This window comes from Ursus maritimus, unplaced genomic scaffold (assembly GCF_017311325.1).
Source record: "Ursus maritimus isolate PB19 unplaced genomic scaffold, ASM1731132v1 scaffold_25, whole genome shotgun sequence".
NCBI classification, from domain to species: Eukaryota; Metazoa; Chordata; class Mammalia; order Carnivora; family Ursidae; genus Ursus; species Ursus maritimus.
In genome coordinates this window covers 2,878,944-2,906,242 of record NW_024425008.1, presented here as the reverse complement: position 1 = coordinate 2,906,242, position 27,299 = coordinate 2,878,944, and the positions used below count along the sequence as shown (strand labels likewise).

Genomic DNA, 27,299 nt, shown 5'->3' with positions numbered 1-27,299 from the left:
CCAAGCCTCGCCCCATCGCCGCCACCGCCGCGTTTGCCGGGCTCAAAGGCGCCCGCGCGCCGGCGCGCAGGACCGACTGAGGAGGCCCGGGGCCGAGCGAGCGGCAGTTTCGCTGCGCCCCCACTGGGCCCCGCCCCCGGAGCCCCGCTCTGCCCCGCCCCGGGCGGAGGCCCCGCCCCCGAGGCCCTCCCGCGCTGGCCCCGCCCCCGAGGCCCCGCCCCGCGGGTCAGGCTCCAGCTGCGCCAATGGGATTTTATTTTATTCTTCAATTTGTCTTGATCGTAAACCACGTGAGGAAACCTCTGCATTGTGACCAGGGGGTCACGTGATTTCTTTCACCTCGCTAACCGCTTTGGGGAGATGAGTTTTCCAGGGGAAGAAGGGTAACTTTTTGATCTGGTACTTCCGCAGTCTGTCTGGTGGCAGAAACTATGGGAGCCCATTAGTGACGGGCATGGGGAAATGCGTTAGGGGGTAAGACTCGAGGAGTGAACTGGTTTCACGTGTGGCAAACGTTGTGCCTCACCCGTGATGATTGAGGGGCTGGATCTTAAGCGGGCACTTAGGAATCATTGCGTTCTCTTGGGCACTCGGTTTTCGCTCTTGAAAGTTGCCAGGCAAAGCATTTTCGATTATTTTGTTCTGCTCTGCGACGGGAAAGCTAAAAGAAAAAGAAGAAAAAGATCTAAAGTGAGGATTGTCGTGGGAGGTCCTGAAAGTAAGTTCTGCCTGCAGGTGTTTGAACGCGCGCCTTTAGACGAGTATCAGCGGGTAAACTGCACAGCCTCCAACAGCTATTTGTGCAGAAGAAACGGTTTTAAGTGGGTTAATAGTTTATCCAAAATAAATAGTTAGGAAACATGGGGGGGTGTAGAACAATGCCCCCCCGTTAATTACGTTTCATTTTTTAAATAAAATATATGCTATCAATTTAACAAAACCAGTATACATCCATATCAAAAAGGAGTCGTTCTGGAACTATGAGTTTATGACCACGAAGCTCTAAAGGGACTAAGGGACTTTTCCAAGACGAGTCTGTGCCACTGATATCCTTGTATCATGGCCTCTGATGCAGCGTTGCAGGTCATTCACTCAACCGACATTTGTCTGATGCCCTTTGTGTGCAAGGCACAGGTCAAGGGATTCCACGGTGGACAAGGCACTTCCTTTGTCCCCTAGCACTCCACATCCTTGAGGTGGAAACAGAAGAAGGCCAGCAATCAGAAGGATATGACATTCAACAAGTCTACAGGGATTGGGGTGAGAGGGTCTGGCTCAGAAGCACAAAAGAGCCCTACACATTAGTATTTTATTACAGCTAGAGATGAGAGCAAAGGGTCAGAGGCTCCTGGTTCAGATGGTGGCTGGCCTTGCCAAGGCATTGGACTTCTTTGTCAATGTGATTTGGGATCACTGAAGGATATTACACTGGGGACTGACCTACTCACATGTGCACGTGGAAGACATCTGTGGCAGGAGTGTTGGGGGTGGGGTAAAGGCAGGAAGTCAGGAGAGCAACCGGGATGGAGTTGTTTCAGGTGTGTGCCAGTGAGGCGTCTCTATGGCAGCAGCAGGGGGAAGGGCACAAATACGCAGGGGGAGACTTGCTTAGGCAGGAGAGAGCCACGATAAAGGCTAGTGCCAATGTTTGTAGGTCAGGGAACACAGTGACAGAAAAGGGACATGGCAGAGAGCAAATCTTCCAGGGAACACGATTTCGGTTTTGGGGCACCTTGAGTTTGAGCTGTGTCTGCAACATGCTGATAGTTGGCAAATGGAAATAAAGATCTGACATTCAGGATAGAGTGTCAACGTATGTCAGGTTAGGTATTTATCAGGTCAGTGTGAGATTGACAGGAAGTATAGGGGTGAGACACCAGGAAAGCTGCTAGTGACCTTGAAGTCATAGTATCCAGAGGCATTGGGGTGGTCAGCACTGTTGCCAGACACGTATGTTCCTCCCTGGCCGTTAAACTGGCTTTCGTTTGCCCATGTTAGCGAGGGCCATCCCATAGCCAACATTAGCCAGCAGTGAGTTGTGGAAAATTCACGGAGGACCCTAGGTATGGTGCCGTGTCCTGACTGATAGATGGAGCTCCTTCTCTTGAAAAAAGGATTCAAAATAAGCTATCAGTGAGGTATAGAGATTGTATATGTGTTCATATTCATGTGTGTGCATGTACGGGTGTGTGTGTGTGTAGCGTGCATGCCTGGGGTTACCTCTTCTGAGATACCCTATGTTCTGTGTTCATAAAGGCACTGCCCATATCACAGAACAACCTTTTTCCTTCAGACCCGCACGTTTCTGGGACACTTTCTGAGATGGTGAAACGCTATTTCCAGGTCTGGCTTCTCTGGATGGTGGATTGCTTCATTTATGCCCTTGAGGTCTCTGGAGGAGCAGAGAGGTCCCCAGAGGATCTAGGCTTCTGACTGCACTGCAGCCACCAGCTGCAGACCTGCAGCGGCCTGCTGCTTCACCCTGGGGAGCTGAAGAGGTGCATAAAAGCGGGGTGGAGAGAAGGCCCTTGGTCCAGAATCAGCCAAGCTGTCCCTTCCTGCACCTGCCCTTCGAAGCTCTTTCCACTGGCTTATCTTCAAGGATGCCTATGACACAGTGGCCCTGCCCTCACACTCTTCTCTGAGGCCCATCCCAACCTGGCCCTGGCCAGGCTGCAGTTCTGGTCTCCTGGACCCAGAAAGCCCCTTCTCTGGGCTTGGTGGACACGAGCCCTTGGAGCTTAGGTTTCTTCATTTCCTTCCTGCCCTGGGGCTGTCTGAGCATTAAGGTGATCTTGCAGGCTTGGATTTCCGGCTGTTCCCTGGGGTAGCATTCCCATCTTCAGCATTCTGTGTTCCCCAGGGCCTACCATTTGTTGGCACCTTCCACCACTTCTGTAGTTTGGTCCAACATCTTAGTCTTGTTCTCTGTCCTGCTGCCTCTCTTTGGCTGTCGTCTCCCCCCAGAGCTTGGGGTGTGCTGGCAACCCCTCCCCCTACTGCGTCCGTGTCACCAGCCCCAGCAGGCCCCCCGGCCCCTGCTCCTTACTTGTGCTGGTGGGGGGCTGCCCATAGACAGGACCGGAGAATAACTTCTTCAAGGCCACCGCTGACGCCTTCCCCACTGCAGAAGTTCAACTTGTTTACCCTCCCCTTTCCTCACCTCATTTCCACTGAAATGTCATTAAACTCCTTTCTTACTGAAATTGGATCTCTATTCACGCACTGCGTATTTGCCTGCGGATTTGGCGTGGAGGCGTAGAGAGTAAATGTAAGTCAGCTTGCGTTGAAATGAAATACCCATGTAGAGTGTCGACCTCAGTGCCTGGTGCGTGACAGGCACTCAGCAAGTTGACTTGCCACCAAGTGGACAGTGGTTTGTTGAGTGGTGCTCTTCAGTTCCAAGGACCGAAGGACACCACCAAAATCACCACTTCAAGGCCCAAGCGCACCCAGAGAGCTCCGTTAGATGAAGAAGAGCCTCTCGCTTGGCTCTTGAAGAGCTTTAACAAATGCCATGAGCCAGTCAATCCCACCAGCTGGGGCTAAATGCCACCTCGTCCTGCGGCACCACGCCTGGAGTCCTACCCTGAGGAACTAGAAGGTGAGCGATCTAGGAAGGTTCTGAAAACTTAAAGTTCCATAGGTTGTTCTAAAACAACCTATGAAAGTCCTAAAAAGTGTTCTAAATAATATTTCAATACATTTCACATCCAAGTATTAAAGGAAAAGGGAAACAACCCAAAATATAATTTCATTTTCATGTAAATGGGGTGAAACACAATCCCTTTCATTTTTCCTCCCCAAACCCCAAGTCCAATGGAAGCAATAAGACAGGATGGAAGTAACCTGAGGTGGAGAGAGAATACCCTAAGAGTATTAGAGACGCTGGATTAGGAGGTTTTGGAGAGAGGAGGGTGCGTTCAGAGGTTGGCAGGCAGCAGGAAGCCTGCGGGAAGGCAAGTTGTTTCTAAGTCGCTGCCGTGTGCTCAGGAGTCCAGTTTGAGTCCTTGTCCTAAATTTTGACTTATTGGTTCGAACAGGCCGGATACAGATGGCTCAGTCAAGAAGGTCTAAGTGGAAATAAATTAATGAAAGATCTCTGCATAGAGGCATGCAGGGCTCAAGCAAATGGGAGACAGCAAAGCGTGCCGGGGCTAATAGCCTGGGAGCTGTCCCCATTCCCACGCCTCACTCAAACCCTCTAAACCAATGATTCTTAAACAGGGGTGATTTTGTTCCCTAGGGGACACCTGGCAACGTCTAGACACATTTTTGGTTGTCACAGCTGGGTGGGGGGTGCTACTAGCATCAGTGGTTAGAAACCAGGGATGCTGCTAGATGTCTTTGAGTGCACAGGGCAGTCCTCACAACAAAGAATCCTCCCACTCCAAATGTCAGCAGTGCCAAGGTGGAGAAACCCTGGTCTAAACTCATGTAAAACGGATATGATACAATCCACCCTTTCCCCTTTGTGGTTACTCTGAGCGCCTCAGAAGGTAATGGGTATGAAAGCCAGAACTGTGTTTGCAGGCTTCATTTAAGAAGAAATTGTCCATCTGGGTGGAACTCTACAGTTTGCTGAATGTAACACACACACACACACACACACACACACACACACACGCCATCATCTTTCCGTGCTTCACAGAAAACCTGGAGAAAGAGAAGAGCTCAGCTGTGTCTTAGAAAGATGACAGCACCAGTCTGCTACCGTGAGCAGAATTCCCTTCCAGGTAATTCCCTTCTACTTTCCATCACTATGGATGTGACAACTCTAAGTACCTCGGATAAGTTGAATCATACAGTATTTGTCCTTCTGAGTCTGGCTTATTCACTCAGCATAATGTCCTCAAGATTCGTCCACATTGTACTGTGTGACAAAATTTCTTCCTTTTTAAGGCTGAAAAATATTCCATTGTATGGATAGACCACATCTTATTCATCCCTCATCCTTTGATGAACACTTGGGTTGCCTCCACTTCTTGGCTATTGTGAATAATGTTGCCGTGAACATGGGTGTGCAAATACCTCTTTGAGATCCTGCTTTCACTTCGTCGGTATACAGCGAGAAGCAGAGTTACTGGGTCATACGGTGATTCTATTTTTAATTTTTTGAGTACCCATCTTACTGTTCACCATAGGGGCTGCACCATTTTACATTCCCACCAACAGGGCACAAGGGTTCCAATTTCTCCAAATCCTCATCAACACTTGTTCTTTTTTTCTTTTTTGATAGTAGCCAACCTAAGTGGTAGGAGGTGACATTTCATTTGCATTTCTCTAATTATTAGTGATACAGAGAATCTTTTCATATGCATGTTGGCTATTTTTTTTTAAAGATTTTACTTATTTATTCGACAGAGACAGAGACAGCCAGTGAGAGAGGGAACACAAGCAGGGGGAGTGGGAGAGGAAGAAGCAGGCTCAGCGGAGGAGCCTGATGTGGAGCTCGATCCCAGAACGCCGGGATCACGCCCTGAGCCGAAGGCAGACGCTTAACCGCTGTGCCACCCAGGCGCCCCCGTGTTGGCTATTTTTATACCCTCCTTGGAGAAATATCTAATCAAGTCCTTTGTCCATTTTTAAATTGGGTTTTTTGATTTTTTTGTTGTTAAATTGTAGGAGTTCCTTATATATTTTGGATATGAACCCCGATATGATTCACAAATATTTTCTCCCATTCTGTAGACTGCCTTTCTGCTCTGTTGATTGTATTCTTTGATGCATGGAAGTTTTAAATTTTGCTGTTGTCCCTTTTTTTTCTTTTGTTGCCTGTGTTTTTGGTGCTATGTCCGAGGAATCATTGACAATTCCAATGTCAGGAAGCTTTTCTTCTATGTCTTTTTTTTTTTTTCTGAGAGTTTTATAGTTTTAACTCTTATGTTTAGATCTTTGATCTTTTTGGGGTTAGTTCTCATATGTGGTGTAAGATAAGGTCCAACTTCATTCTTTTGCGTGTAGATATCCAGTTTTCCCAAAACCATTTCTCGAGGAGACTGTCCTTTCCCCATGCATGGTCTTGGCATTCTTGTTGAAGACCTTTTGACTCTCTGTGTGAGGGTTTATTTCAGGGCTTTTTATTCCATTCCACGTCCTTTCTGCCTGTCTTTATGCGAGGCTGCTGTTTTGATTACTGCAGCTTTGCACAATGTTTTGAAACCAGGAAGTGTGAGGTCTCCAACTTTGTTCTTCTTTTTCAAGATCACTCTGGCTATTCAGGATCTCTTGAGCTTCCACATGAATTTTAAGATGAATTTTTCTATTTCTTCAAAACATTTCATTGGGATTCTGATAGGGATTGCGTTAAATCTGTGTATTGCTTTGGGTAGTTTTGATATCCTGAGAACGCTAAGCCTTCCAATCCACAAACACAGGATGTCTTTCAATTTATTTGTGCTGCCTTTAATTTCTTTCAGCAATGTTTTGTAGTTTCTAGTGTATAAATATTTTACCTCCTTAGTTAAGTTTATTCTGAAGTATTTTATTCTTCTTGATGCTATTGTAAATGGAATTGTTTTCTTAATTTCCTTTTTGGATTGTTTGATTTTAGCCCACGTAAACACAACTGATTTTTATATGTTGATTTTTGTGTCCTGCAACTTTGCTGAATTCATTGATTAGTTTTTAACAGTTTAAAAAATGAAATCATTAGGGTTTTCTGCATATAAGATCATGTTGTCTGCAGAGATAATTTTATTGTTTCCTTTCCAATTTGGATGCCCTTGTTTTATTTTTCTTGCCTAGTTGTTCTGGTTGGAACAAGTGCTGTGTTGAATAGAAGTGACAAAAGCCATCATTCTTGTCTTCTTCCTGATCTTAGAGGGAGAACTTTCAGTTGTTCACCATTGAGTATGAAGTGAACTCCTGGCTTTTTATATACACCCATTATTATAGTGAAGTAGTTTCCATCTATTCTTAGTTTATTGAGTGGTTTTATCAAGGAGTGTTCAATTTTGTCAAGTGCTTTTTCTGTATCATTTGATATGATCATGTGCTTTTCTCCCTCTATATTCTGTTTAGTGGTGTATTATATCTATAGATTTTCATATGTTGAACCATCTTTGCATTCCAGAAATAAATTCCAATTGGTCACGGTGTGTAGTCTCTTTAATGTGCCACTGAAATCTTTTTGCTAGTATTTTGTTGAAAATTGTTGCATCGATATTCATCAGGGATATTGGTCTATACTTTTCTTTATTATAGCAAATTTGTCAGGCTTTGTTATCATTGCTAGTTTCATAGGATGAGTTTGGAAGTGTTCTTTCCTCTTCAATTTTTTTGGAAGAGTTTGAGGACTGGTGTTAATTCTTCTTCAAATGTTTCGTAGGATTCACCGGTGAAGACATCTAGTCCTGGGCTTTCCTTTGTTGATAGGTTTTTGATTATTGATTCAATGAGATTGTCTATGAATGTTTTTAACTTCTGCATCTAAGCGAATTTCCCCTCCAGAGGACTAGTCCTTCACTTAAAAGATTATGTACCTTCTGTAACAATGTACTTTACTCAGAAGATTGTTAGAACACGTTTTTGGAAGAGTAAACTCTGAAATCATTACTTTATTGCCATGTATGTTTTCTTCTTACACGGGAAAAACAAAGCAAACCTCAACAATATTCTCAGCTTAACTTGGCATACAGTGACTTTGGCTTTCCCAGATATCAAATTTACACAGAAGACAAAGAAGAGTTGCCATCATTTCAGGTGTGTAATAGGATGTAGAATGTGCAGCAGGCTTATAAAACCATGAGTTCTGACTCACAGTAGATGGATCTAGGACTAATGACAGAGGGGTCTTTCATATGGTAAGCTCCTAGGTAGGGAGGTCTCCAGGCTCTGGCAGCTGTGAGTTCATGGGAACGACAGAGAATTGCTACAGAGGATCCCAAGTCTTGCCACTTGCTGTTTGCACATCTTGTGCAAGTTTGCAGGGCTGAGTTTCTGGGGTTTCTTAGAATTGTGATAATCTGCATGTAAAGCCTGGTCAGAAAAAAACAGTCAGACCCAGAATTCTGCTAACTGGGCCCAAGGAGCTCCTAGAGTCCTTAAGGGTGTTCCTCAGTGAACCTGTGGTGTACCAAAACAGCACTGGCCTTGAAGTCAGAGCCATCTGCCTCTTCCTTTCCTCTCCTCTCCTCTCCTCTCCTCTCCTCTCCTCTCCTCTCCTCTCCTCTCCTCTCCTCTCCTCTCCTCTCTCCTCTCCTCTCCTCTCCTCTCCTCTTTTCTTCTCATTTATTCTTTATGGAGCCCTACTTGCTATGTCTTGTTTACTTAACCACCGTGGGGCTCAGCTTCCTCATCAACTCAGTGGAGATTAAAAATGCCCCCTTGAAGGGTGGGGGAAAGGGGGAAATAGGTGATGGGGATTAAGGAGCGCCCTTGTCGTGATGAGCACTGGGGGCTGTATGGAAGTGTTGAATCACTATATCGTACAACTGAAACTAATATAACACTGTGTTAACTAACTGGAGTTAAAATAAAAAAATGTTTTTTCTAAAATGCCCCCTTGAAGATCTTTGTAAGAGATGAGAAAAAACTTATATAAAGTTCCCAGCATGAGTTCTGATCAGAGCTGGCTTCGTGGGTCTGTGACCTGTGTGGTCCCCCCGGGCCATGTGCAGAAGGCCCATGCTTTGTTTAGTGCTCAGACATTATCATCTGGAAATTATTAATATCTCTGGACAAGGGGCCCCACAAGCTCATTCTGCACTGGGCTCTCTGAGCCATTCCTAGTCCTGTGCCCGGGGCGCCCTAGAAGGCGGGGTGGTGGCAGGGACGCTGCTGTTCCCGCCTCCTCTGTGCCACCCAGTGCCTGCACACCCTTTCCCTCTCCCCACCCTGGGCCTTCTGAGTGCCGAGAGGCACACGGGGACGGCATTTCCAGGCTGCCGTGGCCTACAGGGGCACCGTGAGATGCAGCGTGCGCACACCCAGACGTGGGATGCCAGGGAGGCCCCCAAGCCCTGCACCCTCCCCGACATGGTGAGGACCCTCTCTTGGCGTCGGTCTGCCTCCCACTTTCCGAGCAGGGCTGCCCGTCTGCCTGGGGCTCGAGGCTATCTCACGAAGATTTTGGGAAAGAGGAGTTTCTAATTGTGACTTTCCTTTGGCCGTGGGCGTGAGTCTGTGGGAGCGCATCTGAACCTTCTAGGACAGTGGTTTATACCAAAGTGGGCCTCCTGCTCTCATGCCAGTGGAAGTCATCGTAGCCACCCCTCCAGGCTGTTGTCAGGCTCCTGTGATACGTGAGCACGTCTGGCATGTGGTTGGTAGGTGCTGTGACAACGTCAATACGATCAGTTGCCGTTTAACCAACTGTGTGTGTGTGTGTGTGTGTGTGTGTGTGTGCGCGCGTGTGCCCGCCAGTGACTTGCACTGAAAACAAGATACAAATATTAAAAGCTAGTTATATTTTATTCCATCTATTCTACAAACATCATCAGCTTTCCCCCCTCTTAAATATGTATTTGGAAATTTCTTCCAATTTACAAAAAGCTACAAAAATAAAATCAGTGTAGAGAACACTCATATACCCTTTACTCAGATTCACGTATTGTTAATGTTTTACCCCATTTGCTTTGTCTGTCTGTCTACGAATGTTTTTTTTCTGATCCATTTGAGAATAAAGCACTTGTATTATGGCCCTTTCTCCCCAAATACTTGACTTTGTATTTCCTAAGAATAGGGACGCTCTCTTACGTACACAAGTGCAGTGCATGAATTTACGTGGGTATCCTAGTTTTGTCAGTTGACCGAGGTAGACTTTCCACCACTCTGTCTCCCTCTAGCATAGAATCCAACCCAGGGTCAGGTGTTGCACTGAATGGCCGTGTCTCTTTAGCCTCCTTCAATCTGGAATTTTTCTACGGCCTTTCTTTGTCTTTATTGATATCGACATTTTTATTTACTTTTTATTTAAAAAAATTAAATTAATTGATTTTTTAAAAGTAGGCTCCATGCTGGGGGCTTGAACTCATCACCCAGAGATTAAGACCTGAGCTGAGATCAAGAATCAGACACTTAACTGACTGAGCCGCCCAGGTGCCCCTTGATATTGATATCTTTAAAGAGTACAGCTCCTCCTCCCATTTTAAAATTGGACATTTCTAATTTTTGTTGTCTGATATTTCCTTTGATTTGTTTGAGGTGGTTGTGTCTTTTTCTCAAGGGACTGCTTCTGGAGACAGCAATGCCCTCAGCTTTTAATGATGACTCCAGATGTAGGCCTGAGTCAAAATTTTGAAGCAAGAGCAAGTTTTCCTTGGGTGACCCTAATGTCCCTTTGTGCCTTCCTTTCCTGCTACGTAGGCCTAATGCAAACCTGACCTCTGAGAAGAGTGTGTAACTCGTTCACACTGAGACAGAGATGACCGTTTAGACCGCCTTTCCGTGCGTTAGGTCTCTCAATCTTAACTTAAATAAAAACTGGGGCGCCTGGGTGGCTCAGTCGGTTAAGTGTCCCACTCCATGCGGCTCAGGCCTTGATCTCAGGGTCGGGAGTTCACGCTTGATGTGGGAGTGATCCCCACCAAGCCCAGGCTGACCAGCTGACCATTCCGTAACCCACAGACGTGTGAGAGGAAAGGGTGTGTAAGTAACTGAGTTTTGGGATGTTTTGTTATACGGCACATTTGGCAATAGTTATATGGTGCAAGATTGAGCCAAACCATCAAAGTAAAGGCAATACCTGACAAAGTAAGGCTTTTCTCCTCTTAGTTGCTCATCATTTACTCCACTACTGTGCGTATCTGGGGTTGGATTACAGCGGCGAAGAAGACAGACAAGCCCTTTCCCGTACAGCACCTACATTCGAATGGGGGAAGACACAATGAATTTGTAAGCAAACACACGAGTGAGATCATTTCAGATGCTGACGTGCTACCAAGAAAGCAAGACCAGAACAAGGCGGGTGACGGGTGGGGGCCTGCTGTCCAGTACAGCAGCCGCTCTCCACGTGGACAGTTACGCTTAAATTTACCAAAATGAAATAAAATTTAAAATTAAAAGCCATATTTCAAGTGGTCAGTAGCCAGTGTCTAGAGGCTACTGCACTGGGCAGTGTTAGATCCTGAACGTTTTCATCATCACAGAAAGTTCTGTGGACATGGCGAGGTTAGACTTTAGAGGGTGTCTGCTGGGGGATAGTGGCTACTTTACCTGTTATGATCAGGGGAGGCTTCTCTGAGAAGGTAGAGTCTGAACCGGGATCAGATGAGTGAGCCAGCCATGCAGGTATCAGGAAAGAGCGCTGCAGCCTAAGGACCAACCAGCGCAAAGATCCCGAGGCATAAACTGGCATCACCATGCCGCCTGATTGAGAGCATGAAAGGGTCGCTCTGGCTGAAGGACAAGGGCTGATATGTGCAAGGGTGGGTGGACAAAGCCGGAAGGCTAGTTGGCAGCTTTCACAGTGATCGTGGCTGGACATAATGTTGACTTGGGCTATTTTTTCCATCACAGACTGCTGCTGGTACTGACTGGATGATTTCATGTCCTCATTATTTTCGGGCTCCTTCTGCTGCTGAGACGACACTGACCAGCACAGTAACACTGTAAGCATTTACAGACTGCTGCCTGAATTGGCTTTGGCGTGATGGGGAAGGCCTGGTTATGGCTGCGGGCCTCTTCTTTTTTCCAAATCTAATTCATGCCAAAAGAAAAATATTAATGACACAGATTTTGGCAGGCACAGGTAAATGAGAGAAAGAAGGTTCATAACTTTCACAGCCCCATCTTCTAAAGACCGCTGTCCATGTTTTCTGCATACGTTTCCAGTTTTTTCCTATGCATCTATGTGTATTGTTTTCACTGGCACGAACGCGATCACACTGAACCTGAAATTCCACAGCTGAACTTCATTTAATGTTGTTCTGTGAGAGAGTCGTGGCACCCGTGACTTGCTCCCGTGGCTCTCTCTGTGGATCCTCCTACCCTGGAGACAGCCTTTCTGCTTGATCTCCTGACCCCCTATCATAGTCAGAGCTGGCTTCTTCATCCCCCTTCCTCATGTGTGTCCTTATTCTCTCTCTCTGTTGAACTCTGGAGACAGCTCCTCCCTGAGACCCACCACGCAAAGACCCTCCAGTGCCAAGTGGGGCTCTTGTCCGGGGTCGTCCTCCAACCCAGAGTCTTCTGACTCTGCCAAGATCCCCTGTTTGCATCTTTGGACTGGCGGACGTGGATGCCCAGACTAGGTGTTGATGGTCACCAAGAGCCTTGTCCCTCCAGATCTTTCCACCACTGGCTGCTGTGGGTGGAACATCTCCCCTTGTTCTGGTCCCTGGGGCCCAGCCCCAGTCTCTTTGGTCACTGCCCTGGTTTGGTCATCGACTCCCCATAAGAAAGAGTTGAAGTATCAGGAGTCTTTGCAATGGCCCCTGGATGTCCATCGATTTCTCACCTGATCAATTCTGCCCACTGTTGTCAGTGACCTGCCTCCCACACGGGCTGGATCAGTTCACATTCCTCTTCAGAGTCTCCCACGGCACCAGCAAGACAAAGCTAACCCCATGGCATGCCAGCAGGGCCCTGTGAGCTCTGCCCCTGTCCGTGCTCCATCCACGGCCCTCCCGGCTCCCCGGTGCTTCCCCAGCCTCCTAACCTGTTGAAATCCTCCTTGGTCTTCAAACTCAGCTCAAAGTCCACCTCATCCCTGCCGCCTCTCCCCTTCTCCTCTGGGAGTCACTCCGTCCTCTGCGGTTTTAGCCCTCTCCTCCATTCTTGTGGGCCGCTTACCTGTCTACCCCTCATCTCTTGCCTGGGATCTCTTGCCTCTCCTACGCTGGGGCCGCCACTTCAGCCTGGTGCGCAGAGCCGGGATAGGTCCACACGACACCTCTCTTACTTCCTATCCCCCACCATGGCTGGATCTCTATGCCACAGTTGCCACATCTATAAAATGGGTGTAATACTTGTGCCTCGTTTAGACAGCACTACGAGAAGGAAAAGATAAGATGCAACTCTTTATGAATCTCTCTCCCTCATAAATATATAACTCTGTTAGGGGCAGGAATCACAGCACATTTGTCTTGGTCTCCCTACCCTCCCAACCCCATGGTACCTTCCCCCTCTGTCCCCCCGCCACAGCCATGCTTGGTATGCAGAAGCCACTCAATAAATGACCGCGGAACTGGGCTGTCATGTGCTCCCTGCGTGAAGGACCCTTCCTGTATTCCCATGGGACCTGGCATATTTTAGCCACTCAGTAAATGTGCTCTGGATTGAACATGGTGCCACATTCCCCAGGAACTTGAAAACATGTCCTCACTTATTTCTCATGTGTCGGCGTGCTGTGGCCAACTGCTGACTCACGCTGGCTTCCGTGCACCCTGGAGGAGCAAAGAAAAGTGGCATGAAGGGAAACGGGGGCCATATGCCCAGCAGATCTTCCCTGAGACACTCGGCATCTGTAATTATTCACCGTTTGCGGGGAAAAGATGGCATTCTAATTTACTCACTTGGCATTCTCGTTCTTGCCGTGCCCAAAACCCTTCTGCCCAGCGACACTCGATATCCACACACTTCAGAGGCTGCTTTTGACCTAAATGTGTTGCCGTATCCTTCCTTCCTTCCTTCCTTCCTTCCTTCCTTCCTTCCTTCCTTCCTTCCTTCCTTCCTTCCTCCCTTCCTCCCTTCCTCCCTTCCTCCCTTCCTCCCTTCCTCCCCTCCTCCCCTCCTCCCCTCCTTCCCTCCCTCCTTCCTTCCTTCCTTCCTTCCTTCCTTCCTTCCTTCCTTCCTCTCTTCTTTCTTTCTTTCTTTCTTTCTTTCTTTCTTTCTTTCTTATTGAAGAATAAAACAGAGCTCTCAAAGGCCATTTTAAAATGACTTCCATCGGTATTAGAATTATTAAGATTTTGCACTAAGCATCACATGAAATGCCCTTTATCTACAGTTGGCTACACCAAGAAAATGTAACCTCACTTCAAAACACTCTCCAAAGCCATAATCTGCACCCGTGCAAAGTGCGGTGAGGCCGTGAGAGCAAACGGGATGCTGTCACTTGGGGCCCAATATCCTATGCCCCACAAAACCAGGCTGGCCTGTCGTGGCACAAAATAAACGGGGCTATTTTGGATCTAAATGTGATTAGTTTTTCTGGATGGTGCTGAGGACAATAAAATACTCAGCACACCCACGTACAGACTTGTACGTTGAATAACCTGCAGCTATTACAAATCCATACTAAATCAATTTTACGGGCATTTATTCAGTACTTACCCTGTGCTTAATGATGAACCAGGCGTCGTGAGGACTGAGACGGGCTCCACTTCACAGGTAGCTGGGAGAGGGACTCACGTCAGGGGAGCGAATAGAGGACGTCCTGAAGTTGGTTCTGCAGGCACCCGGACTCGGGCCCAGGCACACAGTAGATGCTCCATGGTTGCTCCCAGCACGAATGGATCGGCGGCACTTACCCAGCACAGCACCTCCGCATGGTGATCTCCTTCTGGGACGTCAACAGGGCAGGTGCGTTAGTGTCCCAGGGCTGCCATACCAAGTACCGCAAAATGGGGTCCTTAAACAACAGGAATGTGTTGGCTCACAGTTCTGGAGCCGAGGGGTCTGAAATCAAGGTGCTGGCAGGCTTGCCCCCTTCTGAGGGCCTCGAGGGAAGGGTCTGTCCCAGGCTCCCCCCTGGCTTGCAGACGGCCATCTTCTCCCTGTGACTTCCCACTGTCCGGGGGGTCTGTGTCCCAGCCTCGGCTTCTTAGGAGGAAGTCCTACTGGGTTAGGACCCGCCCTCATGACCTCATTTTAACTTGATCATCTTCGTAAAGACCCTATCTCCACATAAGGTCCTGTTCTGAGGTCCTGGGTGTCAGGACCCCAGCATGTCTTTTTTTTTGGGGGGGGGGACACAATTCAATCCATAACAGCAGGCGAGGTGACCTGGTGGCTGTGGGGTCAGAGAGAGAGTTAACAGCTTGTCTGGGCCACGTGACTAGGATGATCCCCCGTCAGGGACCCCACACTTTCCTACTGCCTGAGGCTCCTCCCTGCAGATGAGGCTGAGGGGACAGTCCGTGCTGTGGAAATGCAGAGCAGAGAGAACGCTGTCCCTGAGGGGGCGTGAGCCCTTGTGGTGGGGACACCCCAGTCATGGGGGCCACAGGACATCCCCAACATTGCTTGCAGGTGGGCTCATGTTGAAATTGAGATTGCAGGAACAGTTTCTTTCAGGTATGAACTCCTTTGAGCTCAAGTTCTAAATTGTGGCTGGGGGGAGAATACCGAGGCAGCTCACGTAAGTGGGGAAAAGGTGGGGAGGGATTGATGAGAAGTCCAAAGGTGGAAGGGAGGGGTATAGTTTATGAGAAGATAGGTCACGCCCTGAACCTCAAGCAGGGCAGGAGTTCAAAGTCACAAACTGGGCTGAGAGAGTTTTCTGGAGCTGATGAAGAGGAGGCAGAAGGACTTCTCCTGTGTGATGAGCACTGGGGAGGAAGGAATCAGGAGTCTTCCCTCTAGGAAGGGCATTGTAAGCTAAGAGAGAGCTGGGTGTGAGAGCTCCAGCGTCGTCCGCAGAAGCATCGCGAGCTTGCCCTCCACCGCTCAGGAGCCCCAGGAGGGAACCCCAGGAGCCCCACCTCCCTGTCTCCACTCACCAGCAGGCAGCCACTGCAAACAGAAGATGACAGATCTCATGCTCTCTGCAAAGCGCCTGTGACCGATTAGGAAAGCCAGCAGCGTGTAGAGGCAGGCAGTGTTCTGAGCTCCATTTGGAGAAACCCTGGTGTGGCTAGCTCAGCTCTGCTGCCAGCCCTCCCCGGGATCACAGCATCAGCCTCCCAGCTGGTGTCCCAGCCAGGCCACCGCAACGTTAGGGACTGAGTGTTTCAGGGGCCCCCGCAAAAGTCGGGGACCAAGAAGTACCTATAGGCTATGAGGATATTATGTCAATTTCATGAATGGGTTACATTGAGTATTAACATAAAGTGACGTTGAAAATGGTTGCTGGGTTAGATTGTCCTACTTCGTAAGGGTTCCCCTGGATTACATTACCACCCTGAAACCTGGGGCATTTGGGGGCCCATGCTCAGCGCCCTTGCTTTTGAGTGCTCCACACTGGCCCAGCACCTCCAGCAGAGCTGCCTGGCTGGGAGGGCCAGGGGCACAACCCCACGAGGACCCCACACCCTACACCCTTCTAGACCACACTTTGGGTTTCTGGATCCTGCCAGTTCTTGTCCTCAAACCCTACTTCTCTTTCCAGGGTCCTCCTAAAGGCCATCCCACTGCTGGGTGCACAAACCGAGGCCAGAGGGTCAGGGAAGAGCTGTTTCAGGGGCAGCCAAAACCACCCATCAAAAGCCCAAAGCTTTTTTTTTTTTTAAGATCTTATTTATGTATTTCTTTGAGAGAAAGAGTGAGCGCACGCGCGCGCGTGCACGAGAGAGAGACAGACAGACAGAGAGAGAGCTAGAGAGAGCATGAGCAGGGGGAGAGGGAGAGGGAGAAGCAGGCTCGAGGCTGAGCAGGGAGCCCCAGGTGGGGCTCAATCCCAGGACCCTGGGATCATGACCTGAGTTGAAGGCAGATGCTTCACCTGAGCCACCCAGGTGCCCCCCAAACCAGATAGCTTCAGGATGAAGTTGACCCCTGGCTGGGCTTCTGAGGCCCTTGGCCACCTAGCTTCTGCCAGCTTTTCAGCCCCATCTCTTACCCCCACCCCAACCCATGCCCTATTCCAGCCTTAATGAAATCAGGGGCGGTTTCCCCATGGAGTTCTACAAGTTCCTGCCTGTCCGGGGAGGCCATGACTTCCCCACCAGGAGCACCCCCAGCTGAGAGCCCCGCCGACAGGCGGCACCAGGAGGACCAGCTGCGCGAGTGAGGGAGGCTTCTGGTGGCTCTAAGCCCAGCCCCAGACCTCAACCTCCCGGGGAGGCCCTGAGGGATTGAGAACCACCTAGCAGAGCCCAGCACCACCGCCCCTCCCCCCACCCCACCCCGTGCCAGGAGCTGATCACACAATACTTACTGTAAGGTCTTCCGCGGCTGAATTTTGGAGTGATTCGTTATAACGGCGGCAATAGGTAACTGGAATCGATGGAAATGGGGCTAATACAATGCAAGCCGACCAGGTGACTGCAGCTGGTTCTGTCCTGCTGTTTATCGCACACGATGCGGCAGGTAGATGCGAGACTGCATCTGCCCCCACGTCATTATCCATGGCGCTGGGTGATGGGTGGGTGTGGGGTGCCTTGGAGATGCGGCGCATCACGGAGACGGTGTGGGCGTGGCGTTGGTTAGTTACGCAGATACAATTAGGCATGTTTACCTGAGAGGAGCAACCTGTGAGATTATGAAATTGATTTCTGTTCTTTTCCCTTTGCACACTGATCCCAGCACCGATCAGAAGACCGCGGTGTCTAAATATCGAAATGCTTTGCCTCCCAGAGCTGCGGAGACGGGGCTGGCAAAGGTTGCCCCGTGACGTGATTTTCTCTCCAGAGCCCCAAGTTTTAGAGAAAATCCACAAGGCACGGGTCCCTGTGGTCAAGGGTAATGCAGCGCACTCCGGTGACGACACCGGGCGCCAGCACTCAGGGCCCCTGGTGAATCCCGGGGACAGCCCTCCCAAGATGGTTGTGTCTCCATGCTGTGGACCTGGGCACCTCTTAAGGGTGGACCCAGATTTGTGGGTCCTAAAGCTTCTTCAGCTAGGGAGGGTCCTGGGAGGAAGAGAATGCATATTAAAAGGGGAGATCCAGGGCCTTGGGAAGGTCGGTGTAGGGCAGCCCCCGTAAGCTTACTTAACTTCCCAGTAAAGGCACCTTTAAGCCTGTAAATGATAATGCTGGAATTTGAGCCCGAGACCGTCGGATGCAAAGTCCGAGGTCTTTCTGCGACACCAAGGCCTTCTTGTATGACGGGCAACAGCAGGCTGTGGGGTGCAACGGCCGTGGGGTGCAACAGCAGGCCTTGGGGTGCAGACGGCTGACGCATCACTTTCCGGGGAGGAGGAGGCAGGTCTGCCCCAGGGGCAGTGGGAGGCGTCCTCCGCTCTCCAGACACCCGCTGCAGGGGGGCCGGCTGCTGTCCGCACCGCAGCATCTCCGGGGCACCTGCCCCGTGAGGAGAACACACTGGCAGTCTGCGGCCACGCAGGACGGCTGCCCCTCTGCTGCTCTCACGGGCGGGCAAAGGGGATGTTCCAGCCGGTAGCTCACTCCGGCCACCTCTCAAAAGCATTTAAGGGAGGAAGGCAGGGACTGTGTTCTGCTAGGGACAGGTAGCCTCCTCTTCCATCTGGAAGGTAAGAACGGGCTCCGCTGGCCAGGCCGCGGCTGTCTGGTCCCTGCTGGGCACTGAGGCACCGGAAGCCCTTCTTCCTCCCACGCCCTCTGTGCCCCTGGCTGGTGACTCATGCCCCAAATGCTTGCACTGAAGCAATTCTTCCTTTAGGGTTGAACATTGGCCTCCTCTGGGCCTCCATGCAGGGGGGATTTCAGGGAAACGTAGCCTATTGCCACGTTGTACTCAGGGACAAAGCTGTGATCATTGTTTTGGTCACCCAGGTCCCAAGTGAGGGATTTACAAACAGGATCTTTGGCGGGGGGGAGTAGTTTGTTCAAACACAGATTCCTGCACCCCACAGCCTGCTGTTGCCCGTCATACAAGAAGGCCTTGGTGTCACAGAAAGACCTTGGACTTTGCATCCGACGGTCTCGGGCTCAAATTCTAGCATTATAAATAATGCTGAATAAATAAAAGCTGAAGAGCTTTTATTCAACAGCCCCCTCCCCCCAGGTCCCCTGCTCTGAGGCTGATGGGCACCCAACTTTGACAAGCCCTGGTCCCTGTCATGGCTAAGAGCATCAAAAACCAGGCATGGGTTGTTTCGGAGTTATGCCAAAATCGCTGTCTCTGGGAGGATGTGCAAAGCCACCAGGAGTTTCAGAAGAAAAATGTGTAAAGTATAAGGAGAAAAGAGTTTGGCCCTAACCATGGGCAGCCTCAGGCTTAGGGCCTCTTAGAAATAAGTAACTCTGGCTATTTATTTGTTTATATCTTACTTTTATTTTTTTATTCATTTATGTTGAGAGAGAGAGGGCACACACGAGTGGGGGGGAGGGGCAGAGGCAGAGGGAGAAGCAGACTCCCCATTGAACAGGGATTCTGACATGGGACTCGATCCCAGGACCCCAAGATCATGACCTGAGCCGAGGGCCAACGCACAACCAACTGAACCCCCCAGGCACCCCTCTTTTTAAAAATTTTAATAGTATTATTTTTTATTTAACTCTGGCTTTTTAAACCAAATTGCAGCTGGGCCCTGAGTGCCCCCTGCCCCATCCCAGCCCCCTGGGAACTTGTGGAGGGCAGGCATCCTGGGGTGGGGGGCTGTTAGCATCAGCCTGTCCAGTGATTCGACATTCAAGAGCCGATAGCTGGGGAGGCGGGTGTTGGACAGGAGAAAGCGTTCTCGTGTGGGATTCTTCATTTTATGTTTACAAATAGTTTTATTGAGTTTTAATCCCTGATGCACATATTTCAAGTGCACAATTTACTGAGTTGTTTTTTTTAAAGTAATCCCTACACCTGGGGTGGACTCGAACTCATGACCCTGAGATCAAAAGTCACAGGCTCTATGGATGGAGCCAGCCAGGCGCCCCACATTCACTAGGTTTTGACATCGACACATGCCTAGGAAGCCTTCACCGTTATCAAGATAACAAACAGATGTAGCTACCCAGAGTTTCCTCATGTTTGGGGTCCTCCCCTGTCCTTCTCCTGGTCCCCCTACCTCAGGCAACCATATATATCATGTGGAATTTCCTAGCACTTTCCATATGTGGAATGTGTACTCGTCCTATGTCTGCTCCCTGTCCCTCAGCACCGTGATTTGGAGGCTCATCTCCGCGGTAGCACGCGTCAATAACGTAACCCTACATCCCTGGGAGGAGCCCCAGCTGGCCGTGACGTGCTGTCCCCTTCCGCAGGTGGTTGGACTCCATCTGCTACAATTGTGTTTTCGTTCCTGTGTCCATGTGTGAGACGAATATGGTCTCTCTTCTTTTCTTTCTTTCTTTTTTTGGGGGTAACACCTTCGGTTTTAGTACCAAGGTCATACTGGTTTCCTGTAAGTTGGGAAATACTCTTTTTCAGTTTTCTGGAGGAATTTTTGTAGAATGAGTACTATCTCCTTCTTTGTAGAATTCACTGGTTTTCTCTGAGGGAAGGTCTTTCACTGCCAATGCTATTTCTTTAATCGATAAAGATGAATGGAGAATAGGGAGATAAACAGATGATAGAAGAAGCTATTCAGTGATCAATTTCGTTTTTAGAGAACTTGGATGGTTTGTGTCAATGGAAGCATTTGTTCATTTCATCTGAATTGTCTAACATGCGGGCATAAAGTTGTTCAAATATTGCCTTACTATATTTTTAATATTGTGGAGTCTTAGGTAATATCACCTCTCTTGTTCCTGAGTTTGGTAATTTGTGTCTTTTTTTTTTTTTCCTCCTAATCAGTCCAGTGAGAGGTTTATTCATATCCCCGATCTTCTCAAAGAATCAGTGTTTGGTTTTAATGATTTTAATCTATTGTTTTTTCTGTTTTCTTTCTCGATGATTTCCACTTTAATCATGATTATTTCCTTTCTTCTGGGGTAAATTTGCTCTTCTTTCTTTGGTTTCTTAAAGTGGATGCTTAGGTCATCAATTTGAGATTGTTCTCTTTTTTCTAGTATGGGCGTTTAATGTTATAAATTTCCTCCGGGTACTGTTTTAATGGTGTATTTGTCAGCTCACTGTCATAACAAGATACCACAGACTGGGTGGCTTAAAAACAGAATTAATTTTCTCACAGTTCTGGAGGCTAGACAACTGAGATCGAGGTGACTTTAGGGTTGGTTTCTGAAGAGAGCTCTGTTCCTGGCTTGCAGGCAACCGGCGACCTGCTGACATGGGACTTGATCTAACAACCCTGAGATCAGCCGAAATCAAGAGTTGGATGCTTAATCGACTGAGGCACCCAGGCGCCCTGAATATTGTCTTTCTTATGTTTTCTGGCTTTTTTGCATGTCTGGAAATTTTTGATTGGATGCCAGATATTATCCATTTTATTTGTTGGGTGCTAGATATTTTGTATTGTTATAAATGTTCTTGAACTTTGCTTTGGAACACAGTTAGACACGGTTTGATCCTCTCTGGCCTTGCTTTATGATGTGTTAGGTGGGCACATAATAGCTTCTATTCTAGGACTAATTAGTTCCCGCTACTGAGGCAAGGCCCTCTTGAATATTTTACCTGATGCTTTATGAGTTATGAGTTTTCCAGTCTGGTTAGTTGAAACAGATACTATTCCCAGCCCTATGTGAATACCAGGCACTGTCACCCCTAATACTTTCTGATGGTTCTCCCCCCTCCTTTTTGGATTGTTTTCTCAGAGGCATGTGCTGATCAATTCTCTGCTGAATGCTTGAGGGGTATTCTGCAGATCTCTGGGTTCTGTCTCTGTGCAGCTCTCTCCTCTGATATTCTACCCTGAGTCCTAGCTATCTTGTTCTCCCAAGACTCTCCACTCTGTCTCCTCAACTCTAGAAGTCCACCAAATTCTACCGGGGAGCCCTTTTCTTGCTGTGGCTTGGAAGTCCTCTCAAGGAAGTAAGATTAGGTAATTGTGGGGTTCATGTCATTTATTCTCACATTCTCAAAGATTATTATGTTTTGTTGCCTGATATCCAAAGAGTTGAGAACTTTTATTTCATATATTTGGTCCAGTTTATTTGGTCGTTTCAGAGAGGAGAGTATTCTCTATTACTTCATTTTGTTTGTGAGTTGAAAGTTTCTATCTTCTTTTAAAATTGAAAATACTCTTCTAATTATAAAATTAGTTCACACTCATTGTAAACAAATCAGAAAATAACAAAAATATTAAGGAGAACATAAAATCCACTCATCCATAGCCACTATTAACATTTTGGTCTATATTTTGTCATCTTTTTTTTCTATGCATATGTTTGTATGTAACAGGGTCACAAAATCATGCAAATACATCAGACGTGCAAGGAAAACAGCTTCTTTATTCTCCTACTCGATCTGATCTTCCTTGAGAGGTACCATCTGCTGGTTAATAAGGAGGGGAGAAAAAGGGAGTCCAGTTAGTAACCTTAGTCTGATACAATAATCCAAACAGTTCTTTGAGACACTCCTGGTTCTTAGGCTGAAACTCATGGCCAATCAGATTTTTTACAGCCCCCTGTCCTCCATTCCTCTGCTGGAGATTGTGGGGGTGTATGGGGTGGGCTGTAGGATTTCTGAGTCCTCTTGGTAGCCAGAAAGAAGGGGTCCTCTGGTCCACATGGGTTTTCCAGGTTCTTTCTGATATTGGACACAAAATAGCTGGCCTGGCTGCTGCATAGAATGGTGGCTGCTGAGGGGTGATGATGATGAGAGACCAGATCATGTAGGGATCCTATAGGGCTCGTGGGCCATTGTAAAGACTTTAACTTTTGTCCCAAGTGCAATAGAGGAGCCACTGAAGAGTTTCATTGCACTGGTAAGAGGCAGAAGCCTGGCCGAAATAGGTTCAAGAGGAAATGGGAAGAGAGGAATTGGAGAGAGCAAGAATTGACACTTTCAAAGACTCTTCCTGAAAAGAGGAGGGAAATGGAATGAGAAATCCAGAGTGTTTTTTTTTTTAATGGGAAATAATGGGAATTATCCACTAGAGAGGGAAAATGGGGGTGGTGGAAAGTTGCCAAAGAGGGGGAGCTAGTTCATAAGCGGGGGGAGCACAGCTAGGGTGTGACGGGGGTGGGGTGGCTGGGTAGATGTGGTGGGGAGCCGGTCATTGTTCTCCTTGGCTCACTTCCCTTTCTCAGGGAAATAGGAAATAAGTCATCGGCTGAGTGTGATGTCTTGAAACGGGGAAGGAAATGCTGGGATTTTGAGGAGACAGGAGTGGAAATATAGTAGGATGGCCAGTCTGCATTAAGGGAGTACTTGAGTTCGGCACAGGAGATTTAAAATGAGACCAGCCACCATGTTTGTAAGTTTCCCTGCAGCCTCGTTCAACCTAACAGGTGCTGGCTTGGTGTTATAATTAACCAGGTCAGAGGCTTTCCCAGGTGCATGCAGTGTAGTGAGAGAGATGAGGAGGCTGAAGACATACATGAGACAGGACTGTGATGACAGACCATGGAATTCCAGCTGGGAAGAAGGGGAGAAAGACAGAAGGTAGAGTAACAATTGAAAGGCGAACTGATGACTTATAGACCTTAGTGGACTTGAAAGTTGTTGGCATAAGGGTTCTCATGGCACGAGTTGGAAAGATGAGAGGTGGCGGTCCAGAGGTGGCATGCTTGAAACAGGTTAGGGGAGGAGCAACAGTTTGGGTAAATGGCAAGGTCCAGAGCAGTGTGGTCTGATGGAGATACCGCGGGAGGAGCAAAGGTGAGCCACACAGGGAGCTAGAAGTTCTCTAGTAGCCACATTAAAAAAGTAAAAAGAAATGGGCAAAAATAATTTAAAAACACATTTGATTTGACTGTGTACATCCCAGAGATAATCATTCCAACATGCATTTAAATTTTAAGAACTATTAGCAAAGAACACATAGGGAACAATCTTCTTGACATTGGTTTGGGCAATGACTCTTTTGGCCCTAAAAGTACAATGAGAGCAAAAATAGAGAAATGGGATTGCACCAAACTAAAACACTTCTGCACAGCAAAGGAAGCCATCAATAGAAGGCAGAGACAACCTATGGCTTGGGAGGAAATATCTGCCAGCCATACAGCCAATAAGGGTTTACATCCAAAATGTATAAAGAACTTAAACAGCTCAATATATATCAAAAGCCAAACAAATCAAATAACCCAATGGAGGGGCGCCTGGGTGGCACAGCGGTTAAGCGTCTGCCTTCGGCTCAGGGCGTGATCCCGGCGTTCTGGGATCGAGCCCCACATCAGGCTCTTCCGCTATGAGCCTGCTTCTTCCTCTCCCACTCCCCCTGCTTGTGTTCCCTCTCTCGCTGGCTGTCTCTATCTCTGTCGAATAAATAAATAAAATCTTTAAAAAAAAACACAATAAGGCAACTCTTAAAAAAAAATAACCCAGTGGAAAAATGGGCAAAGGACCTGAATAGATACTTCTCAAAAGAAGACATGAGAACGGCTAACAGGTATGTAAGAAAATTCTCAACATCACTCATCGTCAGGGAAGTGCAGATTAAAACAAAACCGTAATGAGATCCTACCTCACCTCATTAGAATTACTAAAAGACAAAAGATAACCAGGGTAGGCGAGGAGGTGGAGAAAAGGGAGCCCTTGTACGCTGTCGGTGAGAGTGCAAACTGGTGTAGCCACTGTGGGGACAGTACGGAGGTTCCACAAAAAATTAAACATAGAACCACCATACGGTCCAGTGATCCCACTCTGGGTATGTATCCAAAGTTAATGAATTCAGTTTCTCAAAGAGAGATCTGCACGTCCGTGTTCCTTGCAGCATTATTCACAATAGCCAATGTATGAAATCAACGTAAGTGTCCATCAAAGGATTAATGGATAAAGAAAATGGGATGTCTATACACAATGGAATATTATTCAGCCATAGAGAAGAAGGAGAATCTCTCATTTGTGACGTGGGTGAACCCGGAGGACATTATGCTAAGTGAAACAAGCCAGGCACAGAAACGAATACTGCATGACCTCACCTATATGTGGAATCTGAAAAAGTTGAAGTCCTAGGAGCAGAGAATAGAGTGGGAGTTACCAGGGACGAGGGGTGGGGGAGATATGGCTGTTTGTCAAAGGGTACAAAGTTTCGGTTATGCAGGATGAATACGTCCTGGAGCTCTGATGCAGCATGGTGACTTGACTGTGGTTAAGAATCCTATATTGTGTAACTGAAATTTGCTAAAAGAGTCTATCTTTTTTTTTTTTTTGAGTGGGGAGGGGCAGAGGGAGAGGGAGAGAGAATCTTAAGCAGGCTCCACTCCGTGTGTAGACAGAGCTGGGGCTCAATCCTACAACCCTGAGATCATGACCTGAGCCAAAATCAAGACTCAGACACTTAAACGACTAAGCCACCCAGAGGCCCCTTAAAGAGTAGATCTTAAATGTTCTCATTCATCACATGCACACACACACACACACACACACACACGCACACGAAGCTATGTGAGGGGATGGATATGTTAATGAGCTTGATTGTAAGTAACCCCTTCACAATGTACACATATATTAAAACAACACGTTGTACTTTGTGAATATCTACAATTCATATTTGTCAATTATACCTCAATAAAGCTGGAAAATTTTTTTTAAAATCTAAAGAGTAATTGAGACCTCAAAAAATGATTAATGAGATATTTAAAAATTTTTTTTTCTATGCTAAGTTTGAAATCTGTATTTTACCCTGACAGCACATCTCATTTTGGACCAATTTCAAGTGGACTGTGGCCACCGTACTGGACAGTTTGAGACAGATCATGGAGAGAGTGGATGAGGAGGTGTGGAGGACAAGACCATTGGAGGAGTAGAGGTCAAAGAACAGAGAGGTCATCTCTGTGGATAGTCAAATCACCAAGATTTAGGACAGGAGTGGTTTAGGGTGAGTGACAATGAGGAGGAGTGGAAATCTTCTAGGAACAAGTAGGAGGCAGTGGGGATTAGTGGACAGTCACAACCAGGAGCTGGAGGGTTTGGGGAAGGTGGGAGGGAAGGTAATCTGGAAGTAAACCTGAGGAGCAAGGGGGACGCCTTAGGGGGCCAGGCTCCAGCCAGAACAAGTCCGTGCAGAGAACTTGCAGGAGAGAGGTGCTCTTGTTCATGGTGCATCTTAAGTTCTAGAGGTCATAGTGAAGGCCTTTGGGAGTGGAGGAGGGAGGGAGGATGGGGCTGGGTTCCGAGATGGGCAGAGCCTCGTGGGGGCTAGGGTCCCAAGGGATGGCCCAGCAGCTTGGGTGTCTTTGGTCGATGAGAACAGGGGTATAGAGTTAACGATGCTCTTTTGGCCTGACTTGTAGCATTTGCCCATTTCCATGGTGTAAATACTCCTATGATGGCTGATTTTAAGCTACCGACAGTTTAACAACCAGCTTGCAGAATGCCTGAAAATGGAATAATCGGCCCTTGTGACAGTCCCTGCTGTTTCCAGTGGCAGAGCACTGGGTACAGGGCATCATGGGAGAGAGACCATCTGGTGGTCTCCAGAGAAGACGTGGTGGGAAAGGGGAGCAGGGGGTGGAGGTGGGGAAGGGAGGCATGTGGGTCTTGTACAAGAATAAGTCCAGCCCCCTTTTAACTCTGTCATGGAGCACAGAGAAATGAATTGCGTATCTAAAGGACTTCTAATATGCATTTTTCTGTGTCCTTGTGATGAGTCACCCAGATTCTTCTTCCAGGAAAGGAAGACCCGTCACCCCGGCTGCTGAGAGCGCCTTCAGCTGTCAGCCCCTTCAGGGACGGCTCAGCTGCAAATAGCCACCCCGCCCAAGGTCATGACCCTTCAGGGCAGCCTCCTCCAGTGACATATCAACTTGGGGGTGTAAAGATCAGCCAGCTCCACCCAGCTGAGGACACCGCTCCCGGGATCATTCCCGCACAGGCACTCCCTGTGGGGGCTATCGCTGTGTCTGTGCCAAAGTTTTCCTTCTGCCTCTGACCTGCCCGCCCCTCCCCTCCCTTCCGCAGGTATTGATCCAAAGGCCAGTCCCTAATAAATACCCCATTGCTCATTAACTCCATTTCAGACTCTGCTTCTGGAAGAACCCAACTTGCAATGCTCTCTGCCATGGAGACAAATTCTTCAGAATCTTGCCAGTTTGATCGAGTGGAAAGCTGCCTGGTTTAAATTTGCCTCTCTTTGATAACTGGGGGAGGGGGGGTGAATTTTTTTTTTTTTTTAACAGGCATTGACTGAATTACTTCCTGTGTGGATCGCCTTCTTATATTACTTCCTTTGCCTGTTTTTCTGTTGAGGTGTTTGTCTTTTTCTTATTGGTAAGAGTGCATATATGTATTACCGTCATAAAGATATTAATCTTTGCTTTTTGTATATGGTTCAAGAAATGTTCTCAGGTTTTCCAGTCTGTGGTGTGTGTTTCTTCTGTGGCTGAGAGCTCGCACGCGGTCGCACCGCCCTGTCACTTCCTAACTGTGCGACTTGGGTACACTCCTTCACCTGCAAGAGCCTTTGTTTTTCACCTGTAATTGGAGGGAGTGTTAACACTTCGTAGGCATCTTTGGGGGATCAGGTGATTTAATAAAGTGCTTACAACAGTGCTTGGGGTATAGTGAGTATGAGATAATTATCTGCTTTTTAAAAATTAGTACCTGTATTATTT

At 47.9% G+C, this 27,299-nt stretch overlaps 1 long non-coding RNA gene across 2 annotated transcripts; it reads left to right on the top strand.

Annotated features, from left to right (window-relative positions):
- Positions 1–211: 211 nt before the first annotated feature.
- LOC103656767 lies at positions 212–27,041 on the top strand. Of its 2 annotated transcripts, none has more exons than XR_566688.2 (5): positions 212–718; positions 11,461–11,552; positions 14,275–14,466; positions 25,377–25,564; positions 26,358–27,041. It is a non-coding gene; the product is annotated as an uncharacterized LOC103656767 (long non-coding RNA). The 2 variants fall into 2 exon arrangements; XR_005837592.1 differs by lacking the exon at positions 212–718 and adding an exon at positions 4,211–4,736.
- Positions 27,042–27,299: the final 258 nt, after the last annotated feature.